This window comes from Eleutherodactylus coqui, chromosome 5 (assembly GCF_035609145.1).
Source record: "Eleutherodactylus coqui strain aEleCoq1 chromosome 5, aEleCoq1.hap1, whole genome shotgun sequence".
In the NCBI taxonomy this organism is placed as follows: domain Eukaryota; kingdom Metazoa; phylum Chordata; class Amphibia; order Anura; family Eleutherodactylidae; genus Eleutherodactylus; species Eleutherodactylus coqui.
In genome coordinates, this window is record NC_089841.1 from 232229745 (window position 1) to 232249972 (window position 20228).

A 20228-nucleotide genomic window follows, 5' to 3' on the forward strand; every position below is an offset into this window, starting at 1 on the left:
CCGAGAACAGTTCCTGGGAGTCTGCCTGCTCAGAATATGTCATTTTCATGGAGTGAGGACGATGGGAGGAAGGAGGAGCAGCCAGAGGATTCAGAGTTGCAGTCCCTAAGCCGGGAATAGTGGAATGCATAGAAGACTGGGTGGTCGATACATTGCTGGATGCATTTTCTGCCATCCACGACAGGACCTGCTCACACTGCTCTGTTTGTAATAAAGGTCTACCACGCGGACCTGTAAATTGTGATATGAAGCTGGGAACCCGAGAAACTTGCCTCTCTCCTAATCCCGCAGCAGCTGACTGTAATTCACCACGCCCAGGAACTCGGCGTGTGCCCACACCCCTACTTGGATGCGTCCTCGACCCCTACTCCTCATCATGGCGGATTAGGAATAGAGCAGGGCCCAAATAAATTACCCCACTGTACAGCATTGACAACTGTGGCTTAATTCACCGCACACAGAGACTTGTAGATAGCGGAGGCTCTGTGCTGTGACTTGAAAAAAGTAACCCGCGGTCTTGCCCTGATACCTAGGGGTAATTTACTGCTCGCAGAGACTTGTAGATAATAGAGGCTGTATGGAGTGGGAGAAGACTCTAAAGCCAGATAATGCACATGGTCAGATGTAGCCCTAAGAAGGACCATTGGGTTTCTTGTACAACTTTCCCTATAGAAGTGACTGCGTCCCTACACTCTGATTTATGCACTGCAGACACAGAACGGTATAACTGAAGTAGTTTGCAGTAGGCTAGGAAATGTTAGAGTGCAGTTTCACGGTGAGAGCTGGTTGTACAGCACTGCAGGCTGAGAACGCTATTACTGAAAGGCTGGGAACAGGCCTAGATGCGTAATACAAAAATTGATGCACTACTGCTCCCAGCCAGCCACAACTGTAATGTACACGGTGAGATGTAGCCCTAAGAAGGACCGTTGGGTTTCTTGTACAGAGGATCAGGAGGACTGCATAACTTTCCCTATAGAAGTGGCTGTGTCCCTACACTGATTTATGCACTGCAGACACAGAACTGTATAACTGAAGTCGCTTGCAGTAGGCTAGGAAATGTTAGAGTGCAGTTTCACGGTGAGAGCTGGTTGTACAGCACTGCAGGCTGAGAATGCTATTACTGAAAGGCTGGGAACAGGCCTAGATGCGTAGTACAAAAATTGATGCACTACTGCTCCCAGCCTACCACGACTGTAATGCACACGGTCAGATGTAGCCCTAAGAAGGTGCGTTGGGTTTCTTGTACAGAGGATCAGGAGGACTGTAAAACGTTCCCTATATAAGTAGCTGTGTCCCCACACTCTGTGTTATGCACTGCACACACAGAACAGTATAGCTGAAATGGCCTGCACAGCCCTAGATGCTTAAAAAAAAATTGGTGCACTACTGCTCCCAGCCAGCCACAACAGTAATGTACACTATGAGGAGTAGCCCTAAGAAGGACCATTGGGGTTCTTGACGACAGGATCCTATTCTAACACTGTCCCTATATCAGCAGCACTTTCCCTAACCTCTGCCAGCATGCGTCTGAGGCGAGCCGCGGGTGGGACCAGTTTAAGTACTCGACGGTCACCTGATTGGCCCAGCCACTCACTACTGTGGGGGGGAGAGGGCTGGCACGTCACACCAGGAAGTGGTAATGCCTTCCCCGCATGTCTATTGGCTAGAAAATGGTGCTAAACTTGCAGGGAAGGAAATGCAATTGACTCGAGTACCGCGTGGTGTTCATCTCGAGCAACGAGCATCTCGAGTACCCTAGTGCTCGAACGAGCATCAAGCTCGGACGAGTGTGCTTGCCCATCTCTATCCCATATCTATCTATCTATTTCTCCCATATCTTTCTATCTATTTATCTATCAATCAATCTATCTGTATCCCTCAATATATTCTCATATCTATCTATCTTCTATCTCTCCCATATCTTTCTATTTATTTATCTAATATCTATCTATCAATCAATCTATCTGTATCCCTCAATATATTCTCATATCTATCTATCTATCTATCTATCTATCTATCTTCTTCTATCCATCTCATATCTATCAATCTATCTCATATCTATCTATCTATCTATCTATCTATCTATCTATCTATCTATCTATCTATCTATCTATCTATCTCCTATCTATCTATATATCTCCTATCTATCTATCTATCTATCTATCTATCTATCTATCTATCTCCTATCTATCTATCTATCTATCTCCTATCTATCTATCTATCTATCTATCTATCTATCTATCTATCTCCTATCTATCTATTTATCTCCTATCTATCTATCTCCTATCTATCTATCTATCTATCTATCTCCTATCTATCTATCTATCTATCTATCTATCTATCTATCTCCTATCTATCTATCTATCTATCTATCTATCTATCTATCTATCTATCTCCTATCTATCTATTTATCTCCTATCTATCTATCTCCTATCTATCTATCTCCTATCTATCTATCTATCTATCTATCTATCTATCTCCTATCTATCTATCTATCTATCTATCTATCTCCTATCTATCTATCTATCTATCTATCTATCTATCTATCTATCTATCTATCTATCTATCTATCTATCTCCTATCTATCTATTTATCTCCTATCTATCTATCTCCTATCTATCTCCTATCTATCTATCTATCTATCTATCTATCTATCTCCTATCTATCTACCTATCTATCTATATATCTCATATCTATCTATCTATATATCTCATATCTATCTATCTATTTATCATTTCAATTCTATCTATTTATCTACTAATCTATATATCTATCTTTTTATCTATCTATCAATCTATCTGGAAGCTATGTATAATAACGTATTAGAGTTATTGTTTAGTTAGGGACTGAAATTTGAATATACTTAGGCAAAAGATATTCAAGCTCAGTTTTTCACAACTCCACACTTTTCCCTTTATACATAACATATATAAGACATATACCTTGTTCCTATCAGAAGTAATTTAAAAAGTAACATATTATCAGAAAATGACCTAGTGTTTAAATGCTGTTTTTATAGCAAGCATATTTTTTGTCTTTTTTTAAAATCCTGCATAGAGGTCATTTTACAGGGAGGGAGAGGAGGTGAGCTGTGACCATCAACTACTATAAATTGTGGATCCAATGCTATCTTTGTAGTCGTGTTACCTTTCACTGTAATTCTGCCTGTGATGATAATGAGAGGACTACTGAAAAGTTTTCTCTACAGAACAGGAAGTGTTAGAGTAATATTAGATCAAAGTGAAAACTGCAATGTATTAGGATTTTTGTAACCTCTTAATACCACACGTTTACATCCTGCCAGGACTGCACCTAACGCAACAGGACATAAACTTATGTCTTTTTAATGGCGCTGGCTCAAAAGCTGATCTCATGCCATACCGCATCAGAAGACAGCTGTAATTGACAATCAGCCTCCTGCAGCAACAGCAGGGATTGGTGAGAACACTGATTAACTGCTGTTAACCCTTTTCATGCTGCGATCAATGTAGACAGAGGGGGTGCGCTCTCTCTGTAACATCATTGGTCCAATTTGATTGCTGAAGGCTAATGGGTTGCCATGGCCTGTGATTGCTATTCTAAGCGATATAATGCATTGCAGTACAGAAGTACTGAAATGCATTATCATAGCGAATATAGCTTTATTCACAAAATACTTCCTTTAAAACACTCAGATTTGAGACATTTATTTCACCTTTGATTCCCTTTATCAGATTTTCGGTGGGTCAAGCATGAAGTTGCTGTGTATTATACAGTCTGAAAGATTCAAGAAAGTAATGCAATGTTTTATAGAAGGTTTGGATTTGTCATTTGGGTAATAAGTTCACCTATGACTATATTTTGTCAGGCAGATGGATGTAGATCCACCTTGCCATGCATTGGCTTGACTTTGGAGCAGCTGCCTGGGAACCCCAGTTTCCATGTTTAGCCCTTTGAAGACCAAGGGACATATTTATCCCATAGTTTTAAACTTCTATCTATGGCACAAATATGTTCCGTGGCTCTTAAAGGGTTAACCCCTCCAAATAGGATACTAGCTTTGCTGTAGGGTCCCCAAGCTATTACAAACAGTTAGTTCCAGTAATATGGCTACACTGGGTAGAGTTGCGGTATCTGTAGGTCTGAATAGGAGCCTAGTGAGGAAATAGGCTAAAGTCAGGGCTGGAGGCACAGATGCATTAGCAAAGTCGAAGGCAGAGGTTAGGACAAGCAGCAAGCAATAGCAGAGTCCAGAATACAGAGCCAGGGTTAGGGGCACAGTATCATCAGAATGGTCAATATACAGGTAAGAGTCAGAACCAACAATACATACAAATTGGGGCTTTGTCACAATGGCTAATGAAACTAATTGCTTAGGCATCCTCCATTGGGGACGGATGCCTAATATGGCAAACTGGTGATTGGTGGGAAATGGGATTATGGAGTGCAAGCTGACCCTTTAAATAAGGTGGCAGGAGCATGTGCAAGGCCTAGAAGCAGAGGCGGGCAGCGAGCAGGGGAGTGTTATATAACGTGACAGTCAATGGCATTCTACTGCAATGCTAGGAGCAGGTGAGCAGTGGCGAAATGCCGTAACATATTTAAGGCCAACTTTTACATCAGTGTATTTTTGCCATTGATACAATAAAAAACATCCTCTAAAAATGTGAACTTCCACAAAACTAGATCCTCTATAGGGCTCTTATACATGGACAGAAGTATTTCACCAGGACACAGTGGAATTTGCCACTGCAGAAATCTGCACCAAAATCCACAGCGTTAACTGTGAATTCTAATGCAGAATTTCAGGCAGATTTAAGCAATTTTCAATTTTGCATCACAACCCGCATGTTAACTGTGTGGATTTTAGTGTAGAATTTTCGGCAGGACTGCAAATTCCACTGCATGTGATTGTACCCTCAGGACCAATTTCCAAATAACTAAACGTACCATGAGAATCCGTATAAACAGTTATAAAAATTCTGCATGGCGCAAACACTGCGTAGTTGAGGAAGGAGTCATAAATTTATTCCTGGTACTGAATAGACTAGAATCTGAATTACTAAACTCCTAAACCATAACCAAGAAAATGGTGAAAGAACTGGAATCATCTATATCCACCATTAGGAGCATCCTAATTCATCATGTCATGAAAAGCTAGTGTAAGTGAGTGCGGGTAGAGCTCATTTTCCTGTTATTTCCCATGACATGAGGACTTCTTATTATGTTCATTTGGCAACATTTTTGTTTAGAGCAATATACCTTTAAGGGAGACCTGCCCAGGTGAGCGCATGCTGCTGAGGATCATGGGACATGGACGTGGCCTATGGCTCCAGAGAGCAGTAATTAGGTGGTGGGCAAGTGTGTATTGTGAGCTCCCTAGTGTAAGGAGCGATTCGAACTAAGAAAAAGAGACAATCCCTGAATATAAAGACCCTCTTTCCTATGGGAATTTGTATTTCACCACGTCCAAATCTATCCAATGGACAGTGAGATATTGCAGATAGAAAAGGGATTAAGAGCACGAGATACTGGTAGCGAACCAAGTAAGTGCCCCGCCAGGCCGAATCCTCTTGAAGTAAAGAGCCTCTTTTGTGTCTTTCCTGTTCCACCATCAGCCAGTAAAGGCAAGTTTATCAGCATCCATGTGGCCCTCTAATTCTTTAACAAGGGAGTTACAAGAACTGTTGCTACGTTGCGTCGCAGGCAGGATGGCCTGCAGCACTACACTTTCCTCCCTGTTGAATCCCAGCTTGGGACACTTCCTGACTACCTGACTAGACCAGTGAACTATTTATATAGCCTGGACTGCACCTTACTCTACTCAACCTCTCTGAGGAAGTCCTTTGGTTCGAAGCTTCTGGGGACTGATGCTCCATATCTGAGGTGAACTTTATACTGGCAAGAAAAAAAATCAGACTAAGGCCCAATGTCCATGGCCGTATTTGAATTGTGGAATTCGTGCAGGGCACCCGCATAGAAGATCTGCAGTTCGAGCTGCCCATGGGCAACTATGGGCATCCGCAACTGAATTAAAGCATGCAGACATGATTTGTGGACCTTTGGGTGTGGAAATCAAATCGCAGCATGCTCCATTTCAGTGGAAATCATTGGAAGCTGTCTAATCCGTGCCCCATCCACCATTGACATGACGGAAGGGCCACGGATTCAGCAGGAAAGCAGGAGTTTGAGCAAAAATCTCTACTGCGCATGCCGCGGTACAGAAAAAAGAAGACCCAGATGAGAAAGTAGGGTCTTCGGCCACGGTCAGGGTCAGATTCTACTGCCCGCTCCCACCTGAGGAATCCAACCCGCCAGTGGACATGAATCGTAAGCCTGCAGGTGACTGAGCAGAAAGACCTACCTCTTGGTGGAGTGTTCTTTGGTTGGATGAAATAGAAATTGAACTGTTTGGTCAAATGAACTGCTCTTTGTATGGAGATAATATATCGAATACCATCCCAGCTGTGATGCATGGGCATGGTAGAGCTATGTTTTAGGAGCATGAATCATGTGAATATAGCTTAAAAACATTGTTACCAAATATTAGCAAGTTGCATGGAAGCAATTGACCACAAATATATTCACCAAGATATCCAAAAGCTTAAAAGCTTATTACCACATGCCAAAAGGTTCTTTTATCCTTTCTCACAAGTGAATAAAAACGCTAATGAGTTTCACTTAAAGGGGTTGTCTCATGAAATCAAGTGGGGTTATATACTTCTGTATGGCCATATTAATGCACTTTGCAATATACATTGTGCATTAATTATGAGCCATACAGAAGTTATTCACTTACCTGTTCCGTTGCTAGCATCCCCGTTGCCATGGATCCGTCTAAAATCGCCGTCTTCTGGCGATTTTAGACGCGCTTGCGCTGTGCGGTCTTCTGTGCGGTGAATGGGGCCGCTCGTGCCGGAGAGCTGGTCCTCGTAGCTCCGCCCCGTCACGTGTGCCGATTCCAGCCAATCAGGAGGCTGGAATCAGCAATGGACCGCACAGAGCCCACGGTGCACCATGGGAGAAGACCCGCGGTGCATCGTGGGTGAAGATCCCGGCGGCCATCTTAGTAAGGTAAGGAAGAAGTCGCCGCAGCACGGGGATTCGGGTAAGTACTAAACGTTTTTGTTTTTTTTAACACATGCATTGGGTTTGTCTCGCGCCGAACGGGGGGGCCTATTGAATAAAAAAAAAACTGTTTTGGCGTGAGACAACCCCTTTAAAGGAATTTTTTCTTTTTATACAATTATCTATATTTAAAAGAAATTTGAAATTTTCCAGTTTTCACGCTGGTCACTGGAAGACGCACAATTGGCTTGCTTCTCATTTTACATTTTTGCTATGTAGATTGGAGTCGGGCCAGTGGAGGATTAAGTGACAGATGACAGCCATATTGTACTGCCAGAGATCTCGATAAGACAGGTTAGTAGCATCCGCTTCCCATCCGCTTCTGGCCACCGCATTCAGGTTTTCTGGGGGCATTTGGATCTCTAACTCAACATAGGTGTGAGTCCCAGAGGTGAGACCCACACATATCTGAATTTCATGGTATATCCTATGGATATGCCATAAAAGTCTTAGCTAGGAATACCCCTTTAACAACTAGTTCTTTACTATGGGGTATACTAGGGTAATTCCTCAGTAGGGTAATTCATATTTATTTGTCTTGGGTATGGAATTTATAGGCCTGATTAGGTTATTGATTCTACTGGTGTCAAAGCCAAGTTTAAGCCAACCTTATGCAGCTTTTTTGGAACTTGCAAAACTTCAATTGTACTGGAGGCAAGTGACAGATTAGCTTTTTGATGCACATCAGACCTGTTCCTTTTGGGTTATATGTGTTGGATGATAATTGTGATGTGAGAACACTAAGTTAGTCAAATGTGCCAAAGTTAGGGCCCTTTAAAAAAATTAAAAAAACTATTGATATTAAAGGGGTTGTCCCGCGAAAGCAAGTTGTGTTATACACTTCTGTATGGCCATATTAATGCACTTTGTAATATACATCGTGCATTAATTATGAGCCATACAGAAGTTATTCACTTACCTGCTCCGTTGCTAGCGTCCTCGTCTCCATGGTGCCGTCTAATTTCAGCGTCTAATCGCCCGATTAGACGCGCTTGCGCAGTCCGGTCTTCTCCCTGGTGAATGGGGCCGCTCGTGCCGGAGAGCTGGTCCTTGTAGCTCCGCCCTGTCACGTGTGCCGATTCCAGCCAATCAGGAGGCTGGAATCGGCAATGGACCGCACAGAGCCCACGGTGCACCATGGGAGAAGACCCGCGGTGCATCGTGGGTGAAGATCCCGGCGGCCATCTTACTAAGGTAAGGAAGAAGTCGCCGCAGCGCGGGGATTCGGGTAAGTACTAAACGTTTGTTTTTTTTAACCCATGCATTGGGTTTGTCTCGCGCCGAACGGGGGGCTATTGAATTTTAAAAAAAACGTTTCGGCGTGGGACAACCCCTTTAAGACTATAAGTTTTAAATAAATAGCCCACCTAAGTAATGCGGAAAATATGCTAATTAGTTATTGTTAAAGATGGATTTTTTAAAATGGTGTTTCATTCTTGAAAAATCTGTCTGGGGTCCCTGGGAGGGCACAAATGAGGGCTATAACACCTCAACAAATTATAGTTTTTTTTGCCTTGTGATCTTTATGCCCCATTGAAATGCTGTAGGTATGCCAGCTTTCTTTGCTCTTACTCTGATAGTCCTGTCTAGATTACATGCAGAACTGACATTTAGGGAACACAAACATATTCAGTATATGAGTTTTTATATATATTTTGCTCCTTACTTTTCCCTAAGCTTTCTTCTCTCATTTTCCTGTCCTTCTTCTGGCACAGTCTGTGCTGTAGCCTTACAATACCTGTACTTGAGCAATTTAAACAAACTTCGGTTCAACTGAAATCTTTTCTGTGGAGCAATTTATCTTTTCTTCTGTAAACCATCAATTTAAATTCCATTAAAGGTATCACATGCAGAAGTCTGTAATTTGGTGTTTCATATTAAGATCTATATATTTCTATCATCTGACTTACACAGTTCTTTGGAGCTCTTTTCTGTTTTTCCCAGAAAGCTATAATGAATGCACTGAAATGCTTGATATTGTATACATATACAAACATTAGGTCAGATCATGCTATTACTCTTTAATACATTTTAGGGTCAAAATAATTCCAGTTGCATAGTTTGCAGAATAATTAAAGTTGATTGAAAGAGGGTCACTAACAGGATGATCCTCCTGATGTATCATTTGTCCGTTAATTTAGCCAAAAGCAAATCACAAATCTGGCAAATTACTTATCCAATATATTACAATGGTCACAATTGCAAAACTAGCAAAATGTCATTAAGTATTTATTTGATGTTGGACAGACTATGACTATTTCACACAGTCTTTTTTGCAAAAAATTCCACTTTTTTTGTTTTGATGCATTGAAACTAGAAGTGAGCGAGCACGTTCGGATAAGTCAGTTACTCGAGCGAGTCATGCTCTTCTCGAGTAACTGCATACTGGTCCGAGCGTGCTCGGGGGGCGGCGGGGGTGAGCAGGGGGAGGCAGTGGTTAGCGGGGGAGAGAGGTCTCTCTCACTCTCTCCCCACTACCCCCCGCTATCAGTAACTGACTTATCCGAACGTGCTCGCTCATCTCTAATTGAAACATTTTTGAGGTATAAGATGCAGCATCTACACTACCGTTCAAAAGTTTGGGGTCACCCAAACAATTTTGTGTTTTCCATGAAAAGTCACACTTATTCACCACCATGCGTTGTGAAATGAATAGAAAATAGAGTCAAGACATTGACAAGGTTAGAAATAATGATTTGTATTTGAAATAACATTGTTTTTACATCAAACTTTGCTTTCGTCAAAGAATCCTCCTTTTGCAGCAATTACAGCATTGCACACCTTTGACATTCTAGCTGTTAATTTGTTGAGGTAAGCTTGTGAAATTGCACCCCACGCTTCTAGAAGCATCTCCCACAAGTTGGATTGGTTGGATGGGCACTTCTGGCGTACCATACGGTCAAGCTGCTCCCACAACAGCTCAATGGGGTTCAGATCTGGTGACTGCGCTGGCCACTCCATTACCGATAGAATACCAGCTGCCTGCTTCTGCTGTAAATAGTTCTTGCACAATTTGGAGGTGTGTTTAGGGTCATTGTCCTGTTGTAGGATGAAATTGGTTCCAATCAAGCGCTGTCCACTGGGTATGGCATGGCGTTGCAAAATGGAGTGATAGCCTTCCTTATTCAGAATCCCTTTTACCCTGTACAAATCTCCCACCTTACCAGCACCAAAGCAACCCCAGACCATCACATTACCTCCACCATGCTTAACAGATGGCGTCAGGCATTCTTCCAGCATCTTTTCATTTGTTCTGCGTCTCACAAACGTTCTTCTTTGTGATCCAAACACCTCAAACTTGGATTCATCCGTCCACAACACTTTTTCCCAGTCTTCCTCTGTCCAATGTCTGTGTTCTTTTGCCCATCTTAATCTTTTTCTTTTATTGGCCAGTCTCAGATATGGCTTTTTCTTTGCCACTCTGCCCTGAAGCGCAAAATCCCGCAGCCGCCTCTTCACTGTAGATGTTGACACTGGTGTTTTGCGGGTACTATTTAATGAAGATGCCAGTTGGGTACCTGTGAGGCGTCTGTTTCTCGAACTAGAGACTCTAATGTGCTTATCTTCTTGCTTAGTTGTGCAACGCGGCCTCCCACTTCTTTTTCTACTCTGGTTAGAGCCTGTTTGTGCTGTCCTCTGAAGGGAGTAGTACACACCGTTGTAGGAAATCTTCAATTTCTTAGCAATTTCTCGCATGGAATAGCCTTCATTTCTAAGAACAAGAATAGACTGTCGAGTTTCAGATGAAAGTTCTCTTTTTCTGGCCATTTTGAGCGTTTAATTGACCCCACAAATGTGATGCTCCAGAAACTCAATCTGCTCACAGGAAGGTCAGTTTTGTAGCTTCTGTAACGAGCTAGACTGTTTTCAGATGTGTGAACATGATTGCACAAGGGTTTTCTAATCATCAATTAGCCTTCTGAGCCAATGAGCAAACACATTGTACCATTAGAACACTGGAGTGATAGTTGCTGGAAATGGGCCTCTATTCACCTTTGTAGATATTGCACAAAAAAACAGACATTTGCAGCTAGAATAGTCATTTACCACATTAGCAATGTATAGAGTGCATTTGTTTAAAGTTAGGACTAGTTTAAAGTTATCTTCATTGAAAAGTACAGTGCTTTTCCTTCAAAAATAAGGACATTTCAATGTGACCCCAAACTTTTGAACGGTAGTGTACATGTTTGCCGTAGATCAGTGGTAAAATATGAAGCACCCTACAAACATTGGGTCTTTGTAATGGCATTTTTTTCTCTAACGTTTTCAGCATTTTTTGGTCCGCTGCATTTTTTGAAAGTCTCAGCATGTTCCGGGTCTGACATTTTTTCAGGAATTTTTCCATAGGCTTCTCTATAGAAAAAAAATCACCAAAGAAAAAAATGCATACAACAAAAAAAGTCACCAAAACGATGCTAAATAAAATGCAGGCATGAATCAAAAATTCACTGAAAAAGTCCATACTTACTGATACAACAGTACATGGTCAAATAAAAACACCCATGGCAAACCTCATGCAGATAGGTAAAATGCTATCTATAGTAGATGTGTAAAGGCCCATTTACATGTAATGATTGTTGCTCAAAATTCATTCAAATGACTGAAAATGATGATAATCGCTATATGTAAACACAGGCATCGGGCACTTTTTGTTTGAATGATGATTTTAAGGTGAACTTAAAAAAATCCATCATTCAGCCACTGAGAGATAAAGTGTCTCTCAATAGACTAAATACTGTTATCTCCACGGGAGGTGGCAGATAACATTGTAATCTGCCGACAACCCTGAGCAGAACAATGCAGCTGTTTGCACAGCAGGGCGTGTGATTAGTCACACGCTGGGCTCTGCAAACAGCCCATTGAGTGATCTTTTACATACAAATAAAGATGATAAAATGTTAATGGCCAATAAAACTTTATGCAAATAGATCGTAAAATCATTCAATCTTTCAGTCAGTTGAAAGATTATCTTTGTGTGTAAATGGGCCTTAAGTATTTGTGCATCAGTATTTTGCATTGGCGCGATCTCCCACATATAGCATTTAGGCTTTATGTATTCTATTAGGAACTAATGTTCCTAATAGGCATGTCTATGTATCTTTGTATTAGCAAGCATCGCCATTTGCGGTGCTTTTTTAAAGATTTTGCTTATTTTTTCAATTATTATTTTTGTGAGGTTACTGTAGGGACCCACAAGACTTGAGGACCCATAATGCGGGTTGTGAGCTTGCATATCTTAGCCAAAACATAAACTAATACCTCATATTTATTATTGCTTTTATAGAAGCAGTCTGGCCTTTAGATGCTGGGGGACCCCAGGGTGTCAGAACCTTTGTATTAGTAAGTATGGCCTCTTTTCCATTGAACTTTCTATGGATTTGATCCCTTTATCATGAATTTATCGAAAAATTCCTTTTTTTCACCCCAAAAAAACCACAAAAAAGGCTTTGCCTAACAGAAGCCTATAAGTAGTCTTTAGCATTGATTGTTAGTATTTTAATAGTTAAGAACATAGCTGGCAGTATTAAGACATCAGTAGTGATGCGGATCAATACATCAAAGATAACTTGTCATTACTCTGACAGTCATATGCATAAATTTGTAGAGGACCAAATCTTCTTTATCTTTGAAGAGCTCTTATGTTGGTTCATTAAAATGTTTTACATCCAGCAAGTTTTCACCATGTCTGTACTCTAAACTCTGAATTACTCACTTCACAGAAAAAAATACATAAAAGCACAAATCAGTCTCAATAGTGTCAACAGAAAATGAGATGAAAAAAAAACGTGTCAATTTAATATTTTTAAATTTAACCCTTGTGTGGTACCAGCTTCAAAGTGCAGTACTACAGTGATCAAGGCTGGGGTTAAATAGAACCCCCATGGTACCAGATGAGGGTTAAATCTTTTTTGCAAAAAAAAAAGTTGCATGGAAAATAAGTTATACAGTCTACATGCCTATTTAATGAAAGCAATGTATTGTAAAACTTGTAACACTATACTGAAGTAGTAACGGTAACAATACACTGTATGTATATTGGTGTGGAAGGGTATAGTTTCTACTTGGAAAGATTGCCTAGTAGGCGTGAGAGGACTTATCAGCCCAGGCAATGCTTCCTTGGGAAATCTGGTATGCAAATGGTAGATGGAACACTGCCTCTGCAGCGCCACCTATTAGAAAGTGGCCTTCCTACAAGTCAATGTCCGACCTTTTAACAAGCTTTATAACATGACTGGGAATATAAGCCAATATCAGAGTTTTCTACCGAAGGAAAAGATGGTTGCTAGAGTTGAGCGAATGTACTCTGTCAAGCTTGATGCTCGTTCGAGTATTAGCGTACTCGATGGTGCTCGTTAGTCGAACGAGCATCAAATCATGTGCGACCCCGCTCCAGTTTTGGCTCCTCCCTGCTGTGACGTGCCTGTTTTGGCCCCTCCCCGCTGTGCTGCTGTCATTGACAAATTTTTGGGCTGGCAGGGAGGGAGAGAGAGAGAGACGAACCAAGAAAAAAAAAAAAAAGCTCGGCACCCGGCGTCCCACATACAAAAATGATCAAGTCTCCCATTGTAACCAATGGGGTTCGTTACTCGAGTAGAGCTCTCAAATTTTACGAAAAGCTCGACTCGAATAACGCGGACTCGAGCATTTGGGTGCTCGCTCATCTCTAATGGTTGCATATGATTATTTTTCCAAGTCATGTCAAAAGACCTGTTCAAAGGTCAAAGATTGACTTGTAGGAAAGTACCTTCTAATAAGTAGAATAGGCATTGTTCGATCTCCCATTTGCATACCGTATGTATATAACATTTAAATTGTTCGAATTTAAAATTTTAGCTCATGTATCCATCTTATGGATCTGAATTCTCACAATGCCGAATATGGTGCCGATATCCTGCTGTGGGCCCACACTTTACGTCCATGTCTCTGACATGATGACACATTGAGAGCTTACCCTAAGTGACTCTACATGCTAACATACAAGGCCATGCACATGAGCCTTTAAGGTGCAATTAGGGCAGTCACACAATGAAAATAATTTGTGATGAATAACTAAAATTATAACAAAATGTTGAGGATACTTGGATTTTCATGTATTTTAATTTATATTTAAATCTGCATCTTCTGCAGTTCTATGAAGTGTCCAAGTTGTGTTGTCAATCTTGGACAACACCTAATATATATTTTATATGAATGTAATAGAGGGAGGCCTGCTCAGAACCCTTTGTATAAGGGCTAATGCCCACGGACAGATTTCTACCGCGTGAAACACGGCGGAAGTCCTTGGCGTTATACCGCAGCTAATAGGTTCTACTGACCCTAATAGCTCAATGTTCACATTGCGGAATTCTACAGCGGAATTCTGCAGCGTTAAAGAAACTGCGGCATGTTCTAATTGCTGTGGAAAAACGCACAGCCGGCTTCCATTGTAGTCAATGGAAGCCAGCCATCACGCGATACTTCCACTGTAAGCACAGCGGAAGTATCGCGTGATTATGCATCACTGCCCACCGCCGGCCACGTCATCGCCCACTGCCGGCGCTGTACTGCAGGACGGGACTCGAGCGGCAGATCCGGAAAGGTGAGTATGCGGTCTTTAGGGGGCGCCGTGACGGACTCCGTTGCGATATTCTACTGGTGGAGTCTGTCATGGCCGTGGGCATGAGACCTTAGCCAGAACGAGAGCCAGGTCAAAGACTGCATGCTATAGCAATATCTAATTTGGCTTATCAGCTTATAGAATTTTTTAATTAAAAAAAGCTAAAATGCTAATACATTAATCTGGTTCAGTGAATGTCCACCTTTTAGCACCTTGCTGTATGCAGTAAGCTCCGAATCTCCTCCTAGTGGTGGCTAAAAAACCAACTAGAACTTTATCAATGAGCTCTGTGCCTATGAATTGGGAGACCATTTTTATTAACTACCTGCAACCCAAGCCAGTTTTAACTTGATTTATGTGACCAAGCCTCACCAATCAGAGGCAGCTCTCACCAATCAGAGGCAGCTCTCACTCACACCCATTCATGAATTCATGAATGGGTGAGTGCTGCCTCTGATTGGCTGTCATTCAGCTGAGAGCTGCCCCTGATTGGTCCCTGCACTGAGTCAATCAGAGGCAGCACTCACTCACCCATTCATGAATTCATGAATGGGTGTGAGTAAGAGCTGCCTCTGATTGGTGAGGCTGTGACCAATCAGAGCAGCTCATTCAGCAGGCGGGGATTTTAAATCCCCGGCTGCTGAATACTATTCAGAGCAGTTCAGGAGAACTACCGGTCAGACACGGCTGAACTCCGGCTGCAGCAGAAAGGTGAGTATACATTTTTTTTTTACACATTTTAGGATACAGCCGGCTCCATTGAATTCAATAAGCTAACATCGTTCTTCTCTGCCACAGCTGTTACAGCTGTGGCAGAGGAGAACAATCTTAATGCTGACATAATTTTTATTTTTTTTTTACACATTTTAGGATGATTTTCAGGTAAGGGCTGATATTTTTAAGCCCTTCCCGAAAATTCATCCCGCGCTCGCCGGCAGCCCATTGCTTTCAATGGAGCCGGCTGTATTGCCGGTTCCATTGAATTCAATGGGCTAACATCGTTCTTCTCTGCCACAGCTGTTACAGCTGTGGCAGAGGAGAACGATCTTTATGCTGACAGTGCGGGGGGGGGGGGGGTCTCACTCTTGCCACTATTGTGGCTTAATAGTGGGACATTGGAGCTCGAAATGCAGCCCTGCATGTTGCTCCTCGCCTGCCCTGCTCTATCCATTTCTGTGTTTTTTACATGACTTTGGTGATTTGCTAAGATTTTCACAAATGAAAACCTTAACGGAGCACTAGTCATATACAAAAATGCTCGAGTCGCCCATTGACTTCAATGGGGTTCGTTACTCGAAACGAACTCTCGAGCATCACTGGTGCTCGCTCATCTCTAACAGCAATGCTTTGTCACTGTGATGGCTGTGACTTGCTGTCAAAGCCATCCGATGCCTGGAGACCATGCTAATTTATCTCCAGGCAAAGCTGTGCGATCTGAGCTGTCATTAAACTCTCATAGATAGGGACTCCACAGATTCTTATAGTCTATGGGTGGTCCTGAAATGGTTAAAATAAATAAAATAAAACACTAAAAATGGTTTTCAAAAAGGGACATTCACTAAGCTTATTTCAGCTATTATACACAATATGAAAATTCGAACTCCTGTCCCATAAATACTGTATCATAATCATGCATGTTCTTCTTGTTTGAACTCCCTCAGTTTCCTCATTTGAGTATTCACCAGTTTTAAGGCCATTTAACTCAATTTAATAACATCAATCAAAAGTTTCTCTGTTCTTTATCAATAAATAAAAGGGATGAAGGACCTTTAAATATGGAATTGATTTAATTACTGATTTAGGGATTCCAAAAAGATTCTCTATTAATGCAATTTTAAGTGTATCTAAAAAAATAAAAGGGAATCGGCACATAAAAACTTACATTTTCCAGTTGTATATGAAAATCGGCATTCAAGCAAGCCTTAGTTATTACCTGATCAATTAACTTTAAAGATGACTGAAAAAGGCTAAATATATAATTCACATAAAGAAAGTTAATCTTTCATGTACTTTTAATAAAAGAAAAGCTGAAGCTCTTTATGTAGTAAATTAGTGTCAAGTTTTTTATGGATTTATAAAATCCTCCTTTATTTAAGAGTCAGGATTTTTTTTCCTTATGTATATGTCACATAAATCTTTCAGCATTTTAATGTCACCACTGGCATTTCATATAGATGTACTATATAGCAAATGTATTGAGTTAATTCTATCTATTTTATTCAAAATGGATGGTCATAAATATATTTACTAGGGTTCCACCATAATTAGCTTCCTTTTACAAGCTGCCAGCTGATTGGTCTTTCATGTAACTAACCATTTTTAACAGACAATGTAAATGGACAAAGCCATCATGAATGTTCCAGCATTTATACTCATTCAGAGACAAAAGAGAGCCCTACTTAATCCAAAAGCCCTGCATTTGAGATATCTAATCTGAGTAAAGGAAGGAAGAGGGGTGGGGCAAACCCAATGGCGTCAAAGGCTTGGATCCCAAATAAATATCTAGAGACCAAAAGCCTTAGAGAGGGTTGTGAAAAGTAAATGAATTATGGAGGTTCTATCAACCAGAAGAACCCACCAACCCATGCCAAACGTGAAACATCTATTGTATCATAGAATCATAGAATGATAGAGTTGGTAGGACCTCCAGGGTCATCGGGTCCAACCCCCTGCTCAGTGCAGGATTTACTAAATCATGCCAGACAAATATATGTCCTGGTTTTGTTTGAGCACTTCCACTGAAGGAGAACTCACCACCTCCTGTGGCAACCTGTTCCGCTCATTGATCCCCCTCACTGTCAGAAAGTGTCTTCTAATATCTAATTTGTGTCTCCTCCCTATCAGTTTCTTCCCATTGCTTCTAGTCTTTCCTTGTACAAATGAGAATAGGTATGATCCCTCTGCAGTGTGATAGCCCTTCGGGTATTTGTAGACCGCTATTAAATCTCCCCTCAGCCTTCTTTTTTGCAAGCTAAACATTCCCAGATCCTTTAACCGTAAGGCTGCCTGCACATGGGCGGAAATCCCGCTGCGGGATTCCCCGCGGGATTTCTGCCACTGAAAGTTTACATAGGAGTGCATTACAATACGCACTCCTATGCAGACGGCAGCGGTTTGGCCGCGCGAAATCTCGCGCGGCAAACAAACCGCGGCATGTCCTATTTTTGTGCGGGGCATGCACTCACCCGGCCGCCGGCTCCGGTCTGCGCATGCGCTGGCTGCGCGGCAGCCGGCACATGAAAGTACGCGCTCGTCCCTGCAGGCTCTCAGGTCGGGTCCCGCGGCGAGAATTCTCGCTGCCGGATCCGACCCGCTCGTGTGCAGGCGGCCTAACTCTTCCCTGAACTTGACCACTATGTCTGCTTCTAAACTGAAGAACTGTACTTGATTTTATCATGAAGATGTGGTATCAGCTGGTATGAATTGTCAACTTTGCTCATGGATGAGAAAGAAGATGTTGCTCCTGGTTGATTTGCATTTTCAATAATCGTGCTGGTGAAGTGCAGCAATTGTTTTAGCTTAAAGAGGCTTTCCTTGGAAATACTATTGATGACCTATCCTCAGAATAGGTCATCAATAGTTGATCAGCCGGGGTTCATTGTTCGGGACCCTGACCGATCAGCTTTGTGGGCGCATGCTGTCAGCGCCACAATAACAAAGGTCGGAGTGGAAGTCTCCATGTCGACCTCCCATGTAGGTGCAGGTTTTTGTAACTGCAGGCATGGCTCCCATAGATTTCAATGAGATAGGCCATCAATAGTATTTCCACGGAAAACCCTGTAATGACTTTGGAGAACTTGGACACTTCTTCATATTTGTTTGCTGCACCAAGTTGTTTAATGCGAGTAGACTCAACCCACTTTTCAAACTGATGGACTATTGTGATAGATATCACAAGTTGCAAATGTTAATGAGAAATGCTGCAGTGCTGAATGGTAGTCTTGTAGGGAAAATTTCTTGTCTGGGCTTCCTGATGATCTGAAAAACATTTGAATGACAGCTGAGAGCTGCCTCTGATTGGTCACAGTGCTCAGCCAATCAGAGGCAGCACTCACTCACCCATTCATGAATTCATGAATGGGTGATTGAGAGCTGCCTCTGATTGGCTGAGGGCTGTGACCAATCAGAGGCGGCCCATTCAGCAGGCAGGGATTTTGAATCCCCGCCTGCTGAATACTACAGAAAGCAGTTCAGGAGAAGAGCCGGCTGGACGCGGCTGATCTCCGGCAGCTGCAAAAAGGTGAGTATATATAATTTTTTACACTTTTTTGAATGGTTTTCAGGGAAGGGCTTATATTTGAAGCCCTTCCCCTGAAAATTAATACAGCGCTTGCCAGCAGCCCATTACTTTCAATGGAGACGGCTGTATTGCCGGCTCCATTGAATTTAATGGGAGAACGATCTTTAGTATATGTTCTCAATGAGGTCGGTGCTGCTGCCGCCGGCCCAATTGAGCGCATATATAGAACAACGATTTGCGCAGAATGCAGTTACATGCGTTCTGCGAATCGTTGTGTCATATAATTTTCAGCACATCCGCATAAAATACTTCCATGTGACCGATCCCATTGCTAAGCATTGGGTATATATATTTGCAGATCGCAAGCGCATCTGCAAATCAAGCAAAAAAACACCCATGTGACTAAGCCCTGAGTATGTATTTTGACAAAATTTACCCCAATCAATACTAATATTTTATCATAAGTTTTATTTCACTCTATTAGGGCTCAGTCACATGGGCGTTTTGCACTACACGCGTCAAAAAAAATGTGTGAACACATCCATTGCCACCCATATGTTCTATCTTTTGTACGTGCAATTTTTTCTTTTGACGCGTGTAGTGCGACCGTTTTTGCACGCGTATAAACGCACGTAAAAACGCCCGTCTGACTCAGCCCTTATTTTACTTTTTCTGGGTGGGAAAGAAGACCTAGATTAATAATAAAAACATTTTTGGCAGCCAGGCAGATTGGATGAATAATTTCCCAATGCTACTGCAATTTTTCTCCAGTGTATCAAAATGAAAACCCAGAAGCCATGTATCATCATCAACTTTAAAGGAGTTGTCCGATATTTCAAAATTTCCAAAGGAGCCGACGAGTGTTTGAAAAAAAAGAAGAACATGACTTACCTTTTAAATGTCCCACTGGAATCATTTATATCACTGTTATGGCAAGAAATTGTGTTTTATTTCTAGTTTTAAGTTTGTTTTTAATCTTTCTTTTTGGCTTCAAAACACCGTCTGAGATGAAAATATGATCAAGCTGATTTATATCATGTATTATGGAAATGTTAAATTCTGAAATACTTCAGGGAGGATAGAAAATGTATTCTTAAAATCAAAAATTGTCTGAGATTTTTTTTTTATTTCATAAGGAGCAGACAAGTGTTCAAAAGAAAGAAAGAAATGTTACTCACTTTTTAATCATCCCGCCGGTCATGTGTGTATGGATGGAATGTAAGCACTGAAACTAATGATTAGCTGCAGTTTACACATGAGCAATGAACAGCACATGACTGC